Source organism: Agelaius phoeniceus, chromosome 1, assembly GCF_051311805.1.
Source record: "Agelaius phoeniceus isolate bAgePho1 chromosome 1, bAgePho1.hap1, whole genome shotgun sequence".
Lineage (NCBI taxonomy): Eukaryota > Metazoa > Chordata > Aves > Passeriformes > Icteridae > Agelaius > Agelaius phoeniceus.
This window is the reverse complement of record NC_135265.1, coordinates 55,793,360-55,813,386: the sequence shown is the minus strand read 5'-3', so window position 1 is coordinate 55,813,386 and position 20,027 is coordinate 55,793,360. Positions and strand designations below refer to the sequence as shown.

General features: G+C 37.7%; 1 protein-coding gene across 2 annotated transcripts in view; it reads left to right on the top strand.

The window, feature by feature from the left end:
* The window catches only part of LOC143694186 (uncharacterized), a 44,988-nt gene that overhangs the window by 20,370 nt on the left and 4,591 nt on the right, over positions 1–20,027 (top strand). The window contains exon 3 of one of the 2 annotated variants that reach the window (XM_077179378.1): positions 4,657–4,805. The exons of the other annotated variant lie outside the window; for it this stretch is intronic. The gene's annotated coding sequence lies outside the window, so the exon portion shown is untranslated. Of the gene's footprint in view, positions 1–4,656; positions 4,806–20,027 lie in introns of those variants that run through there. 2 annotated transcript variants of the gene reach the window in all.

Below are 20,027 nucleotides of genomic sequence, written 5' to 3'. Positions count from 1 at the left end.
AGCATTATTTCTTGCTCCCATCTCACTTCCTGTAATAAATGTCCTCCCTTACAAAATAGTATCCTCAGTACAGCTGTGTAATCCCATTATTTAATGGGACTTTGGTCCCATTTGTATGTATGGTGACATCTGTTAAAGTTGAGCTCAGTTGCAACCGTCTCTCAAGTGGATGCTTATAAACCAGTCTGCACAAGTACCTATAATCCGGTTTGTGTGTGCTCTCCCTCACTTTTTAAACTGAGATAGTCAGAACAGTAAGTGTTCAAAATATTCAGGCACGAATCATCAGAAAAGTTACCCTGTCTCTCCTTTCAAATTCTACAGAAGTGTTAAACAAGACTGTCATGTCACTTTTCAGAATTAAGTCATGTCTGGAAGTAGAATTGTCCAGTATATACTTAGAGTAGCATCTTGTTTTTATAGTGCTTTTACATTTGTTCAGACTAGAAACAGTTGAAGACAGATTCTTCCACTTGCGTAATCTATAGCCTTCTTTACTCTCTTTCAGTTGCTTTGACTTTTGCTAATATAATTCAAGAAGTCTCACAGAACTGCATAGATATTATGCATAGGTAAAATTTAGGATGTCCCTTAACAATCATGACTATTTGCAAGATTATTTTAATAAACCCTGAAAAGGCCAAACAAAATCTCAGAAACTGAATATAATCTTTTTTGTTTATTCATCAAATACAGAATTCTACAATATTAGTTGTAGATCAGAACTACACATTACATACAGAAACATAAATATTTGCTTTTTACTCCTGGCTCAAAAAGGTTGAGCTGCGATCACCCTCAGAAAATTCAACACAAAATATGCATAAATTTGCTACAAAATCTAATTAAGCAAGTATGTTCAATCTCTAAAATGCAATGTGTATTCAAGGAGTATTATCAATTTAATTTAGTTGAATTAATTTGTTTAAATGTTTAAAGGATTTATTCACTTTTCACTTTGGCCAATATGAATGTTACAACTAGATATTTGGAGTCTTCTGGCAGCTCCATTAATTTCATTAAAGGAAAGGTCTACATATTGTCATAAGAAAGATTACAGGTGGATATGCTGTATTAAAACCCTATATAAAATAAATTACTAAATTAAAGACAAATTTAATCAGGCAATATTTTACAGGTAAGTAAGACATGGTTTAAACTGTATTTAGTTTAAATTATTTTTTAATTCATGTGGTTTTAGTTAAATTAATGATTATGTGAACTTTTCACATTTTTCCTTATTGATTCCTAGTGTTTGAATTCTATCAGCTCTGCATTTCTCTAAATGTTCTAAATTCTAAATTCCCTAAAATGTTAAGAATATAAACTTACCTTTAAAAAATCCCACAAAAATCCAAGAGACATTTTTATAGCATGATAGCTCTAAAATTTTAAGTGTTTTAGCTATTATCTTCTCTAATATGACCTGCAAAGCTGGTTTTGCTGTAGATCTGGGGTGCACTGTCGGGTCCGGCTGTCTGTCTCTGCCCCGACACGGGTAGAGTGGTTCTTGGGTGGCACGCGATGCAAAAGACGAGTCTGGACTCTTCAGCTTTTCGGTCTTCAGGTTGTTTATTATTTCTTATCTACAAAATTTTCTGTCTGCCCAACAGAGGTCTGATCTGCAAGCAGTCACAGGCACTCTCTGACCACCCACGGGGCGGTCATGTCTTTTTATACTAAAATCTACGTACACAATATTTACCTTTATTTCCCAATGCTTTTCGCCCATGTTAGCAAGTGCACCTTCACCATAAACCAATCTCCAAGTGCCAACATCATCACAGGAGATGGAGGACAAGAAGAAGAAAGAAGAAGGACGAGACACGCCCTGATCCCTCCATCTTGTCTCCATAACCCCCCTGTACCAAAAACCTTAAAGTCTATATCTCACCCTCTAATTGTGTCTCTGTTACACCTTTTACTCTAAAGTGATTCTCTTGTCCTCAAACTCTTGTTACTTCTGTGGATGGATCAAAATCAAGCCACCAAACACTCTTGGCAACATTCCAGGATTTTCGAGACCCCCCAAGGGTTCTCCTGGCATCTCTGGACATCGGGAACGATGTGCTGAGATCCCACAGTGCACATGCCTTATAGACAAATATTACTTCATTCCAGCCTTCTGATTTTCAGTTCAGCAAACAAAATTATTGAACTAAATCTGCTTATTTGGAATGGACTGTTTTTCTCTTCAGTCAAGGGCTCCACAGCAGCCCTTGACTGAAGAGGCAGCAACTGCTCAGGAGCTGGTGATTAAGCATAAAAAAGAAGATACAAATTTACCATTGATTCTTTCTGTAAGCAATAAACAGAGATTATTCAATCTCAGATTGGACAATCTCAAAAGTACAGTTCAGACCTTGAGATTTAGAATTTAAATTTCAGTGTCCTTTTGCTTCTCCACTTTAACAGTACTTGTGTGAAGGAAAATCCACCTTCATATTCAAATGATGACACAAATTAATGTTAGGCATAGACCAACAGAGAAGTGAACTGAAGCTGCGAGCAGCAGCGCAGTCCCAACACTAATGGAAAAGAAGCATCTCTCTCTGTCTGGCTGTCAGCTATTCCGCTTGGTTATTTATAAAATACATTACACAGCATCAGCTTTGTTGCTGAGCCCTTCTCCTAACCCTACTAGCCACATCATTCACCGCAGTATACACAATCCGCATGACTGTACTAGTACAAACCGGCTTCATTCGAATTCTGCCCTTAACCCCAATAAATGAAAACAACCCCGCAGTAACCTCTCCAATTACTCGCCTTGCACTAGGAAGCATCCTAGCAGGATTCCTCATCACTTCATTTATCATCCCCACAAAAACCCCTCCAACAACCATACCACTCTCCATTAAAATAACTGCCCTGATTGTAACAGCCCTAGGCATCGCTTTAGCCCTAAAAATCTCAAAAATAGCCCAAAGACTCATCCTCACAAAACAAACCCCTTTCTCAAACTTCTCCAAATCTCTAGGATACTTTAACCCTTTAATCCACCACCTAAGCATAACTAACTTCCTCAATGGAAGACAAAACATTGCCTCTCACCTAATTGACCTTTCCTAATACAAAATACTAGGCCCAGAAGGACTAGCCAACCTACAACTAATAGCAACCAAAACTGCAACCACCCTCCATTCCAGCCTAATCAAAGACTACCTAGGATCATTTGCCCTATCCATCCTCATCCTCATCTCCACACACAGAAACAACCAATGGCCCTCAATCTTCGTAAAAACCACCAAATCCTGAAAATCATCAATGATGCCTTGACTGACCTCCCAGCACCATCAAATATCTCAACATGATGAAACTTCAGGTCTCTATTAGGTGTTTGCTTAATTACTCAAATTGTCACAGCTCTCCTGGTAGCCATGCACTACACAGCAGACACCAACCTAGCCTTTTCCTCCATTGCCCACATATGCAGAGATGTGCAATTTGGCTGACTCACCCATAACCTCCACACAAACAGAGCCTCCCTCTTCTTCATTTGCATCTACTTACACATTGGCCGAGGATTCTACTATGGCTCATACCTAAATAAAGAAACCTGAAACGTCGGAGTCATTCTTCTCTTAGCCCTTATAGCAATCACCTTTGTAGGAGGTTTAGAGAAAACTATTTTTGCTATATGAAGAATCTATGCATTTGAGATTTTGAAGAGAATCATAAAGGAGTGGTTGCTTCACCTAGGAATAAAAATAGGAGAATTTAAATTCTTATTATATTTTCTAAAAAATGCCAAAAAATCCATAGTAGATATGTCTTAGTTATGAAAAATTTCTTTATCTCCGCATACCTGATTTTCACTGTAATAGGTGAAGATTGGGTTGTGGGGACATCGGCATAGAAGAGTTATGATAAATGTTCATTAGATTTTAGTGTGTTATAAAAATATAAATGTATTAAAATTTGCATTTAAACTTTTCCATTTAATGACATTTCTAAATTTTAAAATATAATGGGAGTCAGAAAAGTGGCAAAGAAATATGAGTACATACTGAAAGATCCACGTTTACTCACATAACCCAGTGACTGCTTTTAAGTTTTACAAGCTCAACAAAACTATGTAAGAGCAAGTGATTTCCTCTATGTGGCTCATACACCATCAGTAAATCAATTAACATTTACACAACCTCTCTTCAGGATATATAGCACACATAGAATAGATAGAACGGACTTCAGATTGAGTTTTCAGGAAGGATCTTAGCATGGGAAATTATCACCATTTCTATATAGATCAAACAGAACATAAAGACATCTGGAAGTATGTCTATCAGGTCTGTAAGGATGATGACACTTGGATCTCTAGCTGGAATGGAAAAGTTTTACATAAAAATTAAATATACTGCTATGTATAGTATAATTATCTCCAAATTTTAAAATAAAACTTTAATTTTAGAATATTGTTTCATATTTTTCTTTAGAAATAAAAAATCTTCATCCACAAACCTTGTTAAGATATTTAATAACTTACCTTCATCTAAATGGGATGATCAAAACAATGCATCTTCCCCGTAATTCTTAATAATATCTGTCTATCTAGTTGATGTTGGAACACTGTTCAGAAACTCCAGTTCTTAATATTTTATTATATAACCATGATGTTGAAGGTTAGGATTTTTTTTCTTTATTTTTTCTTTCAAGGATTTTTCTGCCATTTGCTGCCTAAGAGATTATAACAATGGTACTTAAGAGAGACAAAAATATAGCAAAGAGGAGGAGGAAGAGTGCAGTGTGCTAAGGAGCTGGTGGGCTTTCTCTTTGGAAGTGCAGAGTTACCACGAGATTTTGGCTGAGGGGTAAGGGCTCAGCTGCTTGCTTGCTCTCTCTTGCTCTCGGGATCAGGGAAGGAGACGGTGCTGTTGCTGCTGTGGGGAGAATTCCCTTCTACTGTGGAGTTCTGTCCTTTACTGCTTCTTCGTTACTGTGAGTGAGCCTTAAGTTGTAAGAGCAGCCATTGAACGGAGACTTTATTAACACCACTACTCACCATCTACTCAGGTGCCCCAGAGGAAAACCTAGAACCCCAATCCCTTCCCCTCCTCCACCAAGGGAGTGTCTCACAGCTGTTGGTGGGAGCTCAGCTGCTGCTGTCCAGCCCCACTCTTTTCTGCTGCTGCTTTGGGTTTTTTGCTACTCTTTAACTTGAGACTCCATGTCTTCCCAACCCCCCATGGCTCCTGCTATGGCTGCAGGGTTTCTGCTACATTTTGTTTGCCACCCTGGGGTCTGCTTGCCTCTGCCATTCCAGCTTGCTGCTCTGAGGTTCCTGCTACAGCCCATTTTACCATCTGGAGGGCCACTGGGACCAGCTGCCTCCCATGAGTTTTTAAAGGAAGCTCCTTTCTTATGTCTTCCCCCAGCAGTGCCACCATTAGACATGGGAGAGGCAGCGGGGCTCGTGCCACAGTGCCCCCTGCAGCTCTGGGGGACTCATCGCACCTGCCCGGCCAGGAGCCAACAGCGCCCCTGCCGGCTGTGACTGTAACTGCACCAAAGGGGAAAGTGCCACAGCAGGCGAAGCCTCTTAATGGGTTTCTGTTCTTCTGTTTGGTGTTGCTGCTGTTGTGGTCGTTTGTTTGCCTTGTTTTATATCTATCTATCTATCTATCTATCTATCTATCTATCTATCTATCTATCTTTATGCATATATATATGCACACTTAGTAAAGAGCTGTTATTCCTTTCCCCATAGCTTTGCCTGACAGCCCTGTAATGTCATAGTTATAATAATTTGGAGGGAAGGGGATCACATTTTCCATTCCAAAGAAGATTCCCACCTTCCTTGGCAGGTTCCTGTCTTTCAAAATGAGACTCATGGATACCGATCCATAGCAATTAAAAAAAATCATCCTAAAAACACATTCTAAACATAAATAACATTATTCTAATGCTTACCTTGTTTCTAAAAGACTTAAAAATACTCTAAGCACAGAAATAAACCAACACACACACACAAAAAATTACCAAAACAATGAAAATCTAGAATATCAAGAACATTCTGTTTTCAATTGTTTGGTCAATTAAATAATCTGTGTTAAATGGAAGTTTTCTAAAAAAGGGTGCATTTACTTTGTTGTCTAGATTTTTTTGGAAAACATTAGAATACAAAATTTTTTGTTAGCTCCACCCACAGCTATTAAACAGCCAGCCTAATTCTTTTACTGCTGAGGATGCAATTGATTAGAACAGAATGGAAACTCATGCAGTTCTGCTAGAGAGCATCCCCATCAAAATGCATATATATGTGCATAATTCCTACTGTGTCCTACAGATTTTTCCAGTACTAAAGTAAATCAGGTAAAAGGAAAAACTAAATCTCACTCATTCTGCACTACCTAGCACTATCAGAAACTTTGTAGCCTATAATAATAACTGTGAAATGTGCATCTGCCCACAAAAAACAGATGGGAATTTTGAATGCTTGTTTTTTTTTTCCACAACTTGGTGAATGTTATATGTATGCAAAAACCATACAGGGAAAGTCTGAAAATAGTCCCTCTATATTCCAATAAATTCTGTGGAAGATTAGAAGGATTTTGTAGAGATATTCTAATGATTTCGGAGTTTAAAAATCGGTGGAGAGAAGATCACATAAAAAAAGTAACCTAAAAAAAGGCATCTTTTGTGCTTCTTTTCCTCTTGAAATTTAAAAAACCATATCAATGCTGGGATTGAAAACACTTATCCTATATGTATTCGTGTCTGTGTCTGATGACAGAAACGTATCTTCAGTAGAAATTAAATTCTTAACAAAAGATGATGGAAGAATCTTCTGTGCGTATATCCAATAATTGTTTTGAAAATCAAAACAAATAAAAAAGCAAGATTTCTCCCTACATTACAAAAGCAGTTTACACTTACTTTCCAGTGTAGACACAGAAAGTTGATTTTCCACCTGTCACAGGGGAATATTACAATGTAGCAATGGAGAACAAAGACACACGGACTCCCTTGTGTATACGAAGGAAATTGCTATACTGTAGAAAACACCCTTATATACACCTCCCTTTCATCTTTAGCTTCTACTGGACATAACCAAAACTTAACAGAAGAAGGGCATCCATTGGCTGCTCAGCTGCAGTGCTGCTGTTCCATGTGTCTCACCACCCAATCAGCTTCCTGCTCCCATGCTGTCCACGCCTCTCTCCCCACAACTGCCTCTCATCTCCCAGCTGACCTCTTACAGCCCAGTCTGCTGCTGTGCCCTCCCACAGGGCTTTCTGGTAAAAAGAACTATTATCACCTTTTAACAAACACAACCCCATATCCCACATCTCACTCCTTTTTTTTTTTTTTTTTAAGTAACAGTGATAATAACTGTAACAACTTTTCAAAACTGTAACATGCCTATAACATAGCAACTACATCAGAATGGTGCGTCAAAAGGTCGCACATGCTGTGATGGAATCCACTGTCTCTCGCATGAAGTCTGTCCTATCTCATCCCAGTTTAAAAACTGAGGACTTTAGAGCTTTTAGCTAGTTTGTTATGAGGGCACCCCAACTGCCCCTCCTTTTGTTTTAAAATCGAATGAAGTTCTTGCTTTGTGGGAGAGTGGAGAATGTCTGTTTTGTGAGACACACTCCATTGCTTCAAGAAGTTATGAATTTAATCTGAGGGGTAGGCAAGTCCATTGTCCATTTTGATGGTATCTGGAAAGCCTAGAGTGGTAAAACAGGAGAGCCAATGCCAGATAGCACCACGGTGTAAGCAAAAATAACTTAACAGGAATATAATTCACTTCTAATAAAACATACACTTTTGAACAAAATTAACAAGGTAAAACTTACAACTGCCTATCAGCTTTGCTATGACCCAGGGTCTGCCAAGGAGCCTTCTTTTCACAAAGAGGACTTGGAAAGCCTCTTCTGGACGAGGTGTCCATGTCTATCTCAAAGGAAAGTGGTCCAGCTTCTGCAAAGCCAAGTCAGCTAGGCAAAGTGACTTGCTTTCATCTTTAGCACAGAAACACCTGGTTTTGATACTTTTTATGTCAGTCAAGGCCATAGCCTGACCAGGGCTAAGACTTAGACTGGGAGGAGCTTCCCTATCCTATCTTTAAAATAAATTCTCAGTAATAACTTGCAGAACAGCTGGCTTTCTCATAAATAACTTGTAAATAACTGTAACTATGTACTTATATGTACAATTATTTGAAAGTACCATTTATGTTTTCGTCACAAGCAAACCAATTCAAAACTATCAAAGGAAACATCTCTGTCTCAGGTAGATTTTACAGGTCATATTCTGGTACTTAAATATTGCAGTACTTAATATTGTCAAATCAGCACTTAACATTCTTCTGTATAAATTAAAAAATATTTTAAGGAAATTAATCTTAGGAGTTATGTACAAAAGAAACTAGCAAGCATTATTGAAATGAAATGCAACATGTCATTGCCAGTCTTGCTGTCTGAAGTACCTTTGAAGTAAATTTAACAAGACACTTAAAATATGTATAAACATATTTTAAACTGCTAAACAGCGGGGTATAGGTAACATCAGTAGGACAACACAATATCAAGGGCTTGTGAGAAAGTTAATTGAAATTGCTTGCCTGGTGTTTTCTGCAATCTAGTAAAGACTTTTTCAAGTTTCATGTCATGAAGGATTGCAAAGTCCATAGGTTAATACTGTTTCAACTGCTAATGATGATTAAGACTGAACAAGACATTCCTTTACTGCATGCTGCAACTTTCTACACTAAAATTAAAGATTTGTAAGAGAATGGATTGCTTATCATCTATCTTAAATTAAAGATCTATTGTACAATGATCTCCTTTCAAATGTACCAAGTATGAAACCATACCAAAATCTCAGTTTTAAATAAAGTGTACTGATATGCTGTTGCCAATACGCTGGAAAAATATTTGCATGAAAAGAAGCCCTCAGCCCTTTAAACACAACAGCTTTTGTCAGAAAGCAACTAAAATCTCTTCATTTGTATTAAAAAGTTGTGAGATCAAAAATAATTGGTACCACACCTGTCATCACAGTGACATCTGCATAATTGTTATACGTGACACACCTACAGGATTCTTATGAGTACTGGAAAGATATGGAATCTTACATGTTTCTGGTTTCTTTCTGTATCGATTGTGAGTTAAGTGACTTCTATTTCTTTATAATGACTGAAGAGCATGGTGTCTGTTAACTAGAGGCAACAAAAATATCCTCCATAGCCAGCTAGATCTTATAATTAAAAAAAAAAAAGGCAGTGTGGGTGTTGAACTATCATAATGAAGGAGCATATTTTGTAAATGTGCTGAATTTAAGAGGTGTCTTTATTTTCAGTCCTGTGGCTCCTAATATAATTTGGGGGAAAAGAAGAAGCCAAATATGGTTCTAGATAGGAAATGGTCTCTTTTTGTTGGTTTTTTTTTTGGTTGTTTTTTTTTTTTTGGTTGGTTTTTATTTGGTTTTGTTTTGTTTGTTTGTTTGTTTTTACAGAAAGCTGTTCTTGTTCTGAGGGCTTGAACACAGTGTGCAAGGGCAATTTTAGCTTCCACAGTTAGTTGTCAAAGCGAATGCAGATGGGGGTTTCTTCTCCACACTTTAGTAGGAACTAGGTGCACTGAAGATATCATAGTCTTTTCAGTGGAATGAAATGCTGACCTAATCACTGCTTAGTTTTTAAATACTGCCCACTATGCATAATACCATTCTCTTGGGCATCCAAAATTGCTATCTACTCCAAACTTGTAAAGACTACATGAGGGAACTCGGGGATCTCTGACTCCATGTGTTTTGTGTAAGGGGCTGCACAATCTCTCAATGAAAGTTTGTATGACTATTGGACACAACACTAGAGGCACTAAAATGCATATTTGACAAAATTTGCAGAATGTGAAAATATCTATGAAACATCATAAACACTAATTAGAGATAAACTATTATTTAGAGACCAAGTAGGTTGAACACAACCTTTCCTGTATAGTTGTTATCTTTTGTAGTCTTTTGTAAACCTGTGTGGGACTCTTAACTTTGTAAAGAAAAAATGGTTATTAATATGCTTTAAACAGGAAAATTTTAAATGGGATACAACATTGGCATCATATGAAGAATTAGTTATGATGGTAAGTGGTTCCTGTGGAAATAATGGAAAGGCATAGTAGTCAATTCTAAAATTTGCACAGAAGCATTGTTTAATATTAATACTTACTCTCTTATGCTATGGACAGAGTCACCTCCATGCTAAACTACTGCAGCTTTGTTGGTTTTGCTGGATGTGTCTGTAAAAACAGTCTGTTCACAGGGGTCATGCTGCAGCCACGTTTTGCATACAAGGGGAGGTTACCCCCCTCCAGCCCTTTGCTGAGTGTATTCCCTTTTAAAACAACCCCCAGCCCACATGTCTGAAGCTTAGAGGTCCTGGCAGCAAGAAGCACCAGAGTGCGTGAGCAGTGCAGGAAAGTGCCACAGAATATGGTCCAGAAGAGCAGCCGCAGGAACACTTTTAAGATGAAGTACACAAACACAGCAGCACCACAGCACAACCCTGCAGGCAGCAGTGCTTCAATGTTGTAGAAGGCTCGCTTCAGCTGTGGCAGCGATACTCTTGCACCCCACTGGCCTCGCCATCATTGGCAGCCAGTGCCATCCGCGTGCCAAACCATGTGAGTGCATGCTGCAGGACACTGCTATAAGCCAAACCTGCTCTGCTGGTCATCCAGCGACAGCTGCGGCATGGCAGTGCCCACGTCTCCGCCTGGGACACTTCCACTTGCTCCAGTAACATCTGCATAACCCAGATTTAGTGCATAACACAGGGCAGGTCAGTTCATCCCATCTAGGAATGCCTGTAGCTCCTCCATGACTGCCTCGGTCTCTGCATGGGCCCATCGCCTGCAACGGCCCTGCTCGAGCCAGCGTGGCTCTGTCCTGGTGTAGCGCCCCATGGGATACACATTTGATATCCAGAGGGAGTTATCTCTGAGTCATGAGGCAAGACATTGATGGGCTCATTAATAGGAGATAAGGAAAAAAACTATGCCCCTCCTGGTTTCAGCAGCTCTTGAGGATGGGAATAAAATACATCTTTATATTGTGACCTAGGACAATACAGGCTGAAGGTTTTTGCATTTGCAGCAAGCAAGGATTTGAAAAGTATCCTCATACCAGAGGCACAAAAGTGTTCTCATACCCTTTTAAATCATCTTCAAACCAAGCAATTCTCGCAATAACCTAACTCATGAATGACTTGCAAGTGAGTTGAAGAAACACAGCAAAGATAAGTAGTGCTCAACTGCAGAGAATTGTGTAGGGACACCATACCCTAACATTTTAGATCAGGAAGCATGGATGGACCGCTTTTTTTTCCTTAGTTGACTGCAGAACTGGCAGTCCTTCGCAGGAGGGTGTTTGGATTGAAGATGGCACTGGCAACTAAGAGCATGGCTGCATAGATGGTGCTACTTTTAGACAAGAACATTCAACTGCTTAAGGGCAGATAGGAGAATAGCTGACTAGTGACAGATCTGACAGGAAGAGTCTGAGGATTACCCCATGGCAACAATAGTAACACATTTCAATTTTAAAAAAACATTCATTTCAGACGGCCAAGCATCAGTAAAAATAAAAGGTCAAATAAAGACATCTTAGTGCTCTTCTTATCAGAAGCATGTTCCTCCATATGAGAGTATTTAGGAAAGGACAGTGAATTCATAAGGAAAGGTGTGCCAGTTAGAAAACCGGTAGAACAAGGCAAGACAAACGTACACAATATACATCACCAAATGCAAAATGAAGAAATAATAATTTCAATCTTCCATGGAATTAATTGCATTTTATTTGTTATTTTCATTTCAGCTGCTAAAAAATTATTTTTTAAGATTGAATTTTATGAATTCAGCACAGCTATCTTTTTGAATCTCTTCATACCCATATTAAACACTGAGGTGACAAAGAGAACAGCAGTGGAAGGAAAACCTGGTCCATCTCCCCCTCCTCACAGCTTTAGGCCAGTGAATGATTAGAATTTGGTCACTTCATTTGAGATACATACCTTTATCAAGAGAGACTATTATCCAGCCTTTATCTTTCCTTTTGGAGCTGTTCCACTTTGCACTCATAAATTCTTGACTCGGTAAGAAACAATGGCATTACAGCCATGGATGTTAGAGTGCACTGATGGGAAATGAAGTTTTCATCTTCAGGTCCTTGCTTCAGTAAATATTCCAAATTCATCAGAAGAAAGTTCAAAGACTAGTAATCCCCACTTAAATGACCTAATTAGAAAAGTCTGTATTCATAAGAGATAGCAAGCAAGTGCTCTCATCTGTTAGGGGAATACCCAGCCAGTACATTATTGTCTAGTTAGGAGGCAGTGATTTTGGAAATAATTTCATTTTTTGTATTGCAAGTGAATGGTCAATGCATTTTATTACTAGATAAGGTAAAAGCATGCCTTCTGTATCCTTTCAGAGGGGAAGGTTACCTGCATCTAAAGCTGCTCAGCTCTGTGATAGGATGCTTTGTCTTAAAAGGGAACTCTAGTCTTTGTCCTTTTGGATTGCTTCCATAGCTTTTCACTCACTCTTCAGGTACCAGTTAATATGTCCTATTATCCCATGCAAATTTTTATGGGCATAGTCACTGAATTGGTAAGTATTCCATTAAGTCCACAGGCCCTGTTGAGATGGATCCACAGGTCTCAAGGGTGTTAGCAGATGTTATTCTGAGGCCACTCTTAATAATGTTGGATGGATCATGGTGACTGAGGAAAGTGCCCAAAGACTGGATGAAAGCAAATGTCACCCATCTTCAAAAAAGGCAACTAGGATGACTCAGAAAAGCACAAGCCAGCCAGCCTCATTTTTATCCCCAGGAAGTCGATGGAAAGCATTGCCAGGCACATGAAGGAGGAGAAAATAATGTAGTCAGCATGGATTTACTAGGGGAAATTCATGCTTGACAACTTTTTAAACTCCTCTGACGAATTAACTTGCCTGGTAGATGAAGAAAACATTGTCTGCTTGGGCTTCAGGGACGTTTTTGACATTTATCTACATAGCAGCACACGTACATACTGGAAGGGAATAGTGCAAAGAGGAGGGAACCACTGTCTTTTCAGTGATGCTCAGTGAAAAGACAAGAGGCAGTGGACAAACACTGAAATACAGGAGATTGCCTCCGAACATCACAAAATGATTTTTTACTGTGAGTGTGACTGAACCATGGGCACAGAAAGATTGTGGAGTCTGGATCTTTGAAGACATTAAAAGGATGCCCAGATAGAATCCTGGGCAACAGGCTCTAGGTATACTGGTTTAAGCAGGGGGGTTGGACCTGGTGAGCCCCACAGACCCCTTACACCCTCATTCATTCTGTGATAGTGAATTCTCTTAGAGATGCATTTCAAGGACTGGCATGACAAAGTCCTGCGCAGAGAGAGATCCAAATGGGCGTGGGATTGAAGGTCCTTAAGTAGTGTTCAAGAAGAATGTAGAACTCTGCTGGGATAATTGTCTCTTCCATAACTGAATCCATTTCATGGGAAAATTCCCAGGGATATAAAGTTCTTCTGATACGCATGCCTAAGACTGACACTCACTGAGCAGATTTCTCCCTATGTGCGTCTAAGACCAGTCAGGATCTTCACCAAAAGTGTTGTCAACATAGTCACGGAAGGTATATTGTTAAGAAGTGACAACTTACATCAGAATGGCAGATATTGGTCCACAAAATGTAGTAATGTATGGGAATTATCTACTTGTGTTCAAAATAAAAATAAGGAGTTGGTCTTTATTTAACAATTTCATTGCAATATTCATAAGGCAAGAAAAAGACCTAAGTCCTTAACTGTCTTAACCCAACAAAGATTTTTAAAATTCCTTGTAAAAAAATGTATCATAATTATCGGACTATGAAACAATTGTAGTTGGGAAAAAAGTCCTAAAATTGTGTATAAAGTGGCAAAGAAGCCAAGAAAATAGGAAATAAACAAAACCAGAGAAAAAGAGTCAGCTTGAGTCTGCAAGCTAGTTCTAGAAGTAGTCTGCTAGAAAAAGGAAACCCAAGTTGAATTTCAAATGTATTCATGCACTTGATTTAGTAACTGGTCAATTGGTAAAAACCAATCCTTTTGTACAACTTCTCCCAGCACCAAAACCCCAACAGGTTGACACCACCATCATGCCTGTCCCAGAGAAAAAGAGTCTTTAAAAAAAGAGTGATTTTAGTGAAAAAGAGTATTCAAAAGAGAAATTATGATTTTCTTGAAAATCTATTTGCATAAAAGTTGCAAGACATTGGAGGGATTCTCCACATTCTCATTCCTCCATGTGGCTTGAAAGTATATTTGATAAAATATGCAACAAAGCATATGATTTATAAGGTAGAGTAAAATGGATGATTTGGGAATTGATCTCCTTGGGAGTTGATCTCCTGTTAATATTAAACTTCATATCCACTCTCTGTGAAGTTTCTAAAACAATTATGGAGCTGAGGCAGGAATCTGCCTCTACAAGCGTTAAGCAAACATACACTCCCCTTCACATGCACCCCCTTCCACACACACCTAGGCACACACAGAGATCAGCCTAGTAGATCATGAACACCTTGGAAAAGACTGAAACACTAAATACCTCTCTTGGTGGGCAAAATAGCTGGTATAATAATTCAAATAACTAGTACAAAAATTCTGTTTAATATCTACCTCTTATTTAAAACACAGCTTTTATTTAATTATATTTGCAGAATATTTTAATTTCATTTGTTTCTTTAAAATTATTTAATTCTCATGTGCTGTATGGCTAGGAATATTTTCTTCTCAAAATAGAAAAAAATAGATGATATCTTTTCAGAAGAAAACATTGGTTTATACCATTTTAAACCATCATGACATGGAAAAATTGATTTATCCCTCACTAAGGTGGAAGAAGTATTTTAATCACAGATAATTTACAATGAAATACTTTACATTTTTAAGATGCTTTCAATCAATTTTGATCCTCATTGCTTATTGGTTGTAAACAGTAATTTTTCAGTGAATGGTAAGTGTGTGTGATATATCTACATTAGTTCAAACACCAATTCCTACTAAAGGCCAGGCTGAACAACAGTAAATAATGTCCTGAATGATATTTTGCCATCTTCTTTGGCACTTCATGAAATCCTAACGTGATGAAGTGTTGAAATACAGAGACTTTCTCTTAGATAGTGTCCCATGTTGAAAACCGTCCCATGTATTTTATGTTGTAATTCTTATCTATTTTAAAATTTGATATCTTCTGCATAGTTTTCATGAACCTTTCTGTTACAGTAGTGAAAATCACAGATAAATGCAATTTGTGCAACTTTGAATTTACCCCAAGAGCTGAGAGAAACTTGCTCCTATACTTCAATCTGAGTTTCTTCTATATTCAAACTTCATTTCTCTACCATCAAGAGTCTCATTTGTTGCTGCTCAAAGCCCCATCCAACCTGACCTTGAATACTTTCAGGGATGGGACATCCACAACTCCTCTGGGCAACCTACTCCAGTGTTCCAGCACCCCCACAGTAAAAAATGACTTCTTTTTATCTAATATATGTCAGAAATAATAAATCTAGGCATATAAACTTGAGGAAAGGTTTGAAATTCTTTTGATTTGAAACACATTTTATGTGAATACTAACTTACAGATGAATAAAATATGTTGATGGGCATTTGAGCTTGACACTTTCTGAAAAAGTGCATGGAATTTAAAATTAAAACCAGTAAAATTAAAAACTTTTTGCCATTTTCTTTTTCCTCTGATATTCAAAATTGCATATGTCAAATATCTGTGCTTCATACAAACCTCTCAGACACTTTCAGAAAAAAGTTATTATTTCAGACTAAGTTGCATTTTATGTAGAACACTAGTACTAGTTTTTCCGGTATAGGGGGAGCACCTTCTCATTGGATTTGTGTGCACAATACATTTTATCCAAACTGGAATATTCACCCCAGCTGTGTTCTATTCATCATTCTTACTGCATCAGGCCTCAAGATTCTGTGAAAAGTAGCCTGTGGACCTTGAACATAGCTCATGTGAAACAGATGAGAGGTGATGGAGAAGTTGAGGGAGAGAATAAAGAGCATATGGCCCAGTACAGACACCAGAAAGTGCTTCTTCATGTGACCCACAGCCTGAACAATTGTTGAGCACCATTTAAAGGCTGTGTTTGACAAACAGGGCTGAAGCAGGTCTTCAAAACACCTGGTAGATCAAAATCCATTGAAGGAAATTACCCTGGCCAGTCACCTTGCTGCTGATAATTCACTCTCCATACCAGCTGATCAGGCCTTAACAATGCTGCTGCAAAAGTATTGTGGAAAAGGTAAGCACATTTTCACAGATGCAGGGGAAAATCCCCATGGATGACGATTCCAAGGAATAACTTGATGGAGCAAGTTATGTACCCTTATCTACTGTGCAATTTCTAGGTTGGTGAATTCACCATCTGTCAGCATCACTTTAGAAAATAAATGCTTGATCCACAAAAAAATATTTCATATGTCCTGTCTACCTGCTTCATTTCAGCCAATGAATAGGCTATGTTCCATCAGCAAAGTGTTTATGGTCACGTTTCTTTGAACTGTGATAATTCTTTATTTTTTTCTTAATCAGACCCTGTCTATTCATAAGATTCAGATGTCCATGGTAGGGGTGTAATTAAGTTTCATGTCAACTTGTAAAAAATATCTTTCTTGTTATCTTTTTATTAAATTACTGACATGTAACATCAGTCTGAGAGCTGAAAAAATCCCCTTCATTTGCTGTTTGCCAAGTATCATCTATGTGATACAAATTCTACTTGAGAAATCACACCCATCCATTGCCATATAATAGTACCTGTAATGCCTTCACAACCTCGTCTTCTTTGTTAGGTATTTTAGTGAAGTGAATGATCAGAACATAAACAAGGGCATTTGTTCAAGATGCTCCAGAAAGAGCTGTGGTCTCTTCTCTTCTATGCTGCCTATGCTAGCACTGAGCTGTAAGAAAAGAAAGATTACTAAGAAGAGTGTCACTCTAAAGAGTCTAAATTTGTAAATGATATTTGGAATACCCTGTTAAATGACAAGATGTTATTTAAAAATATGGCATCTTAAGTGGAAAAGTCAGCTTTAAAGAGGTGTTGAGACTGTTGCTTCTGGGAAAAAAAAAAAAATGGAGGCATCTAAGGTCTTTAGCCATCGCATTTTGAAGATTGATTCAAAACACTTCATATAGGAAGAAAAGAGGACCATAAATGCAACCCATTTGAAAATGGAGTTATATATGTTTCTGGTTGGGATTACTGGACATCATTCCTTGTAAAGTCGAGGGACTGCAGTTAGCTCTCCAATCATTTCCTTCCCTGAAATTCATCTGCATTTGCTCCTTTGTTCAGAGTCCCCATTTATTAGTGATGGTATACTCTGTCTATGCATTAGAATATTCAGCTACAGTGTGTGTCTCATACTTGCTAGTTAAAATTGGCTGGAATGGAATGGATAGTTACAGTTGCATGTATACAATAGTCTTATTTTGACAAGTTTTCTTTAGACAATGTTTAAGCAGCACTAGCAAATAGAAGTACAGCTTGCAGCAGGAAAAGACACTCTTCCGCTTTCTCAAGTTTCCTGTAGTTAAATAGACGCCAAAAGGTTTTTTGTAGTACTGCTACTGTCTTGTAGGAATACTTGATCTAATCCTACCTTTGATAAAATTACTAATGGGCTGCTTTTCCACGAGGCAGAACATTTTCCTTTTAATAATATGTTTTTTGTAAGTTGGAACCACGAGCTTATGCGCCAGTCATGTGGAATGTACTCCTACTTCTTAATAAGTTTCACAACCTTCTTTAGAAAATATTCACTCTGTGTAACTTCAGAATAAGAATTCTGGCCATCTTTATTCTATTGATGTAATTTTTTTTCTACCATGCTGTTACTTTTTTATATTAAACTCATTTTTACCGATAGAAATATTTTTCCCTGGCACCTTGGGAAAACACCTATATTTGCTCAATATTGCAGCATCAACACATTGTTTAGAATTATTTCAACGTGGTCCTAAACCTATCTGACAGCTAGACAGCAGAGGTTAGTAACAGTGAATGGGAATAACTTCTGAACCGTTTCAGTAGATTTCCCAGGAAGGACTTGCTTTCTGCCACTGCAAATCTTCCCAGAGATATTGTCTGGTTAACAGTTGCATCAAAAGAGAATTTTTGCACAAACCTTGGGGCAAGCTCTGTCTCAGATTTACTAGTGAATGCAAAGAGGGTGAAAGTGCTGCTTCAAAGCCCTCTGTGTGCTTTCTCTACCAAGAGGGGGTGACCCCAGAAATAAGTTTTTGATATCTCTTCAGAACACAAGGCATGTCATCACTTCATTCATCTTTTTCTGGTACTCATAGCATCTAAAGACTAAGAAGCTCTCTTGCTTGCTAAAGTGTGTTCAGCAAAAAAACCCCTTGTCCCATCAGCAAATTTGAACACAACTACAATGGAGTCAATTCCAATGGTGGCAGGGCAATACTCTACCCCAGTAGTAATATGCCACTATTAGAAGACTGTGTAAAAATATTTTGTACTAAGTAATCAGAGGGAAAAATAGAATTGGGAAGAACTGCACATTGTTCTGGATAAAACCTCCTGCCACAGTCATACAGACATCATTTGCTGGTATCATTTTTAATAGTTGGGTTTTTTTTAAATTTTGCATAAGATAAAATATTACTGCACCTTTTGTTTTCTTAATATAAGTACAGCCATTTCTTAATAGAATAGAAGGAAGCCATTTGAATGTGTAAAACTGGCCTTTTGAAATACATATGCTATAGCACACTGTGAAAGGAATTAGCTATAAATAGAAATTCAAAGGTGTAAAACAATTTTGAATAAAGTAAGTCTAAGGTGATAGCAGAAGAAGAAAACAGCAGTTTTGGTGAAAAAAAAACCTGAAGAAATTGTACATTGCAGCTGTATTATTTCACTTTCTGAAAAGCTGAGTAGGTTTGCTATTGCCAATGGTTTTCATTAGGAAGGAAGAGATTCCTTTTGAAAAAGAGACTTCAAATTGATGTGACATAAATGTTATGACACTTAACTTCACCAGTCATGAACAAAACTTCTCATCATTTGATATGGAAATCATGATGGTAATGGAAACAAGAATGTCTAAGCTGTGCCATCAGGAACATTAAAAAGCGTTTAGAATGCAGGTAAGACTGAGCTCCTGTACTAGTGAGAAGAGAATGCAACAAAGACATTTTCCTTTAAGAGTCTTCAGGATTAACAGCAAATCAAATTTTTTTCATGTGAAGCATTTATGAATAGAATTAACCTTTAAAATAACATTGTTTTCAAAAACCTGTTTACAGTATCTCTTAGAATGATACGCTGTTCTTACTAATAGAAAAAGAAAAGCACTTTTTTGAAACTGTTGTGAACTCTTAAACAATCTACAATAAAAATAGTATTTTTCCATGCTGGGAATGATGTTAATTATAAAAATGCCTTGTAGCACACTTGGCACTGTAGTCTTTTGATTATCATAGTTTTTTATTCATTGAACAAGTTTCACATTGACTATTTTTCAACTTAAATAATGGCATCTTTGTACTTATGCAGCATCCATGAAGAATTTCTTGGGTGTTATTTTGTAGTCGATCCTAAATGGCAGGTTCTGCATTCTGCCATCTGTCTAGCTTTCCCGTTTGATGCAGCTCCTGAAAGGTATTTTCAGAATTGAGGACTACCTGCAAGAATGATGCTAAATACATGCATTTTACTCCTTAGTTAATGCAAAACCATTTTTCCTTTACAGCACAATAGTAATAGGAAAATAATGATGGTAGATTCAATCCTTGTAGTAATACAAAGAGGACTATTATCATCATTAGAAACCAAGCAAGTCATATTTATTGCACATGCGGTACAACCACTAGTGCAAATAACCCTGTAAATTCAAAATGAATCTGTATCATAGGAGTAGATTGAATGTTTCTATTGATATTTTGCTTAAACCAGAAAATTAATTCTTTTGACAGCCAACT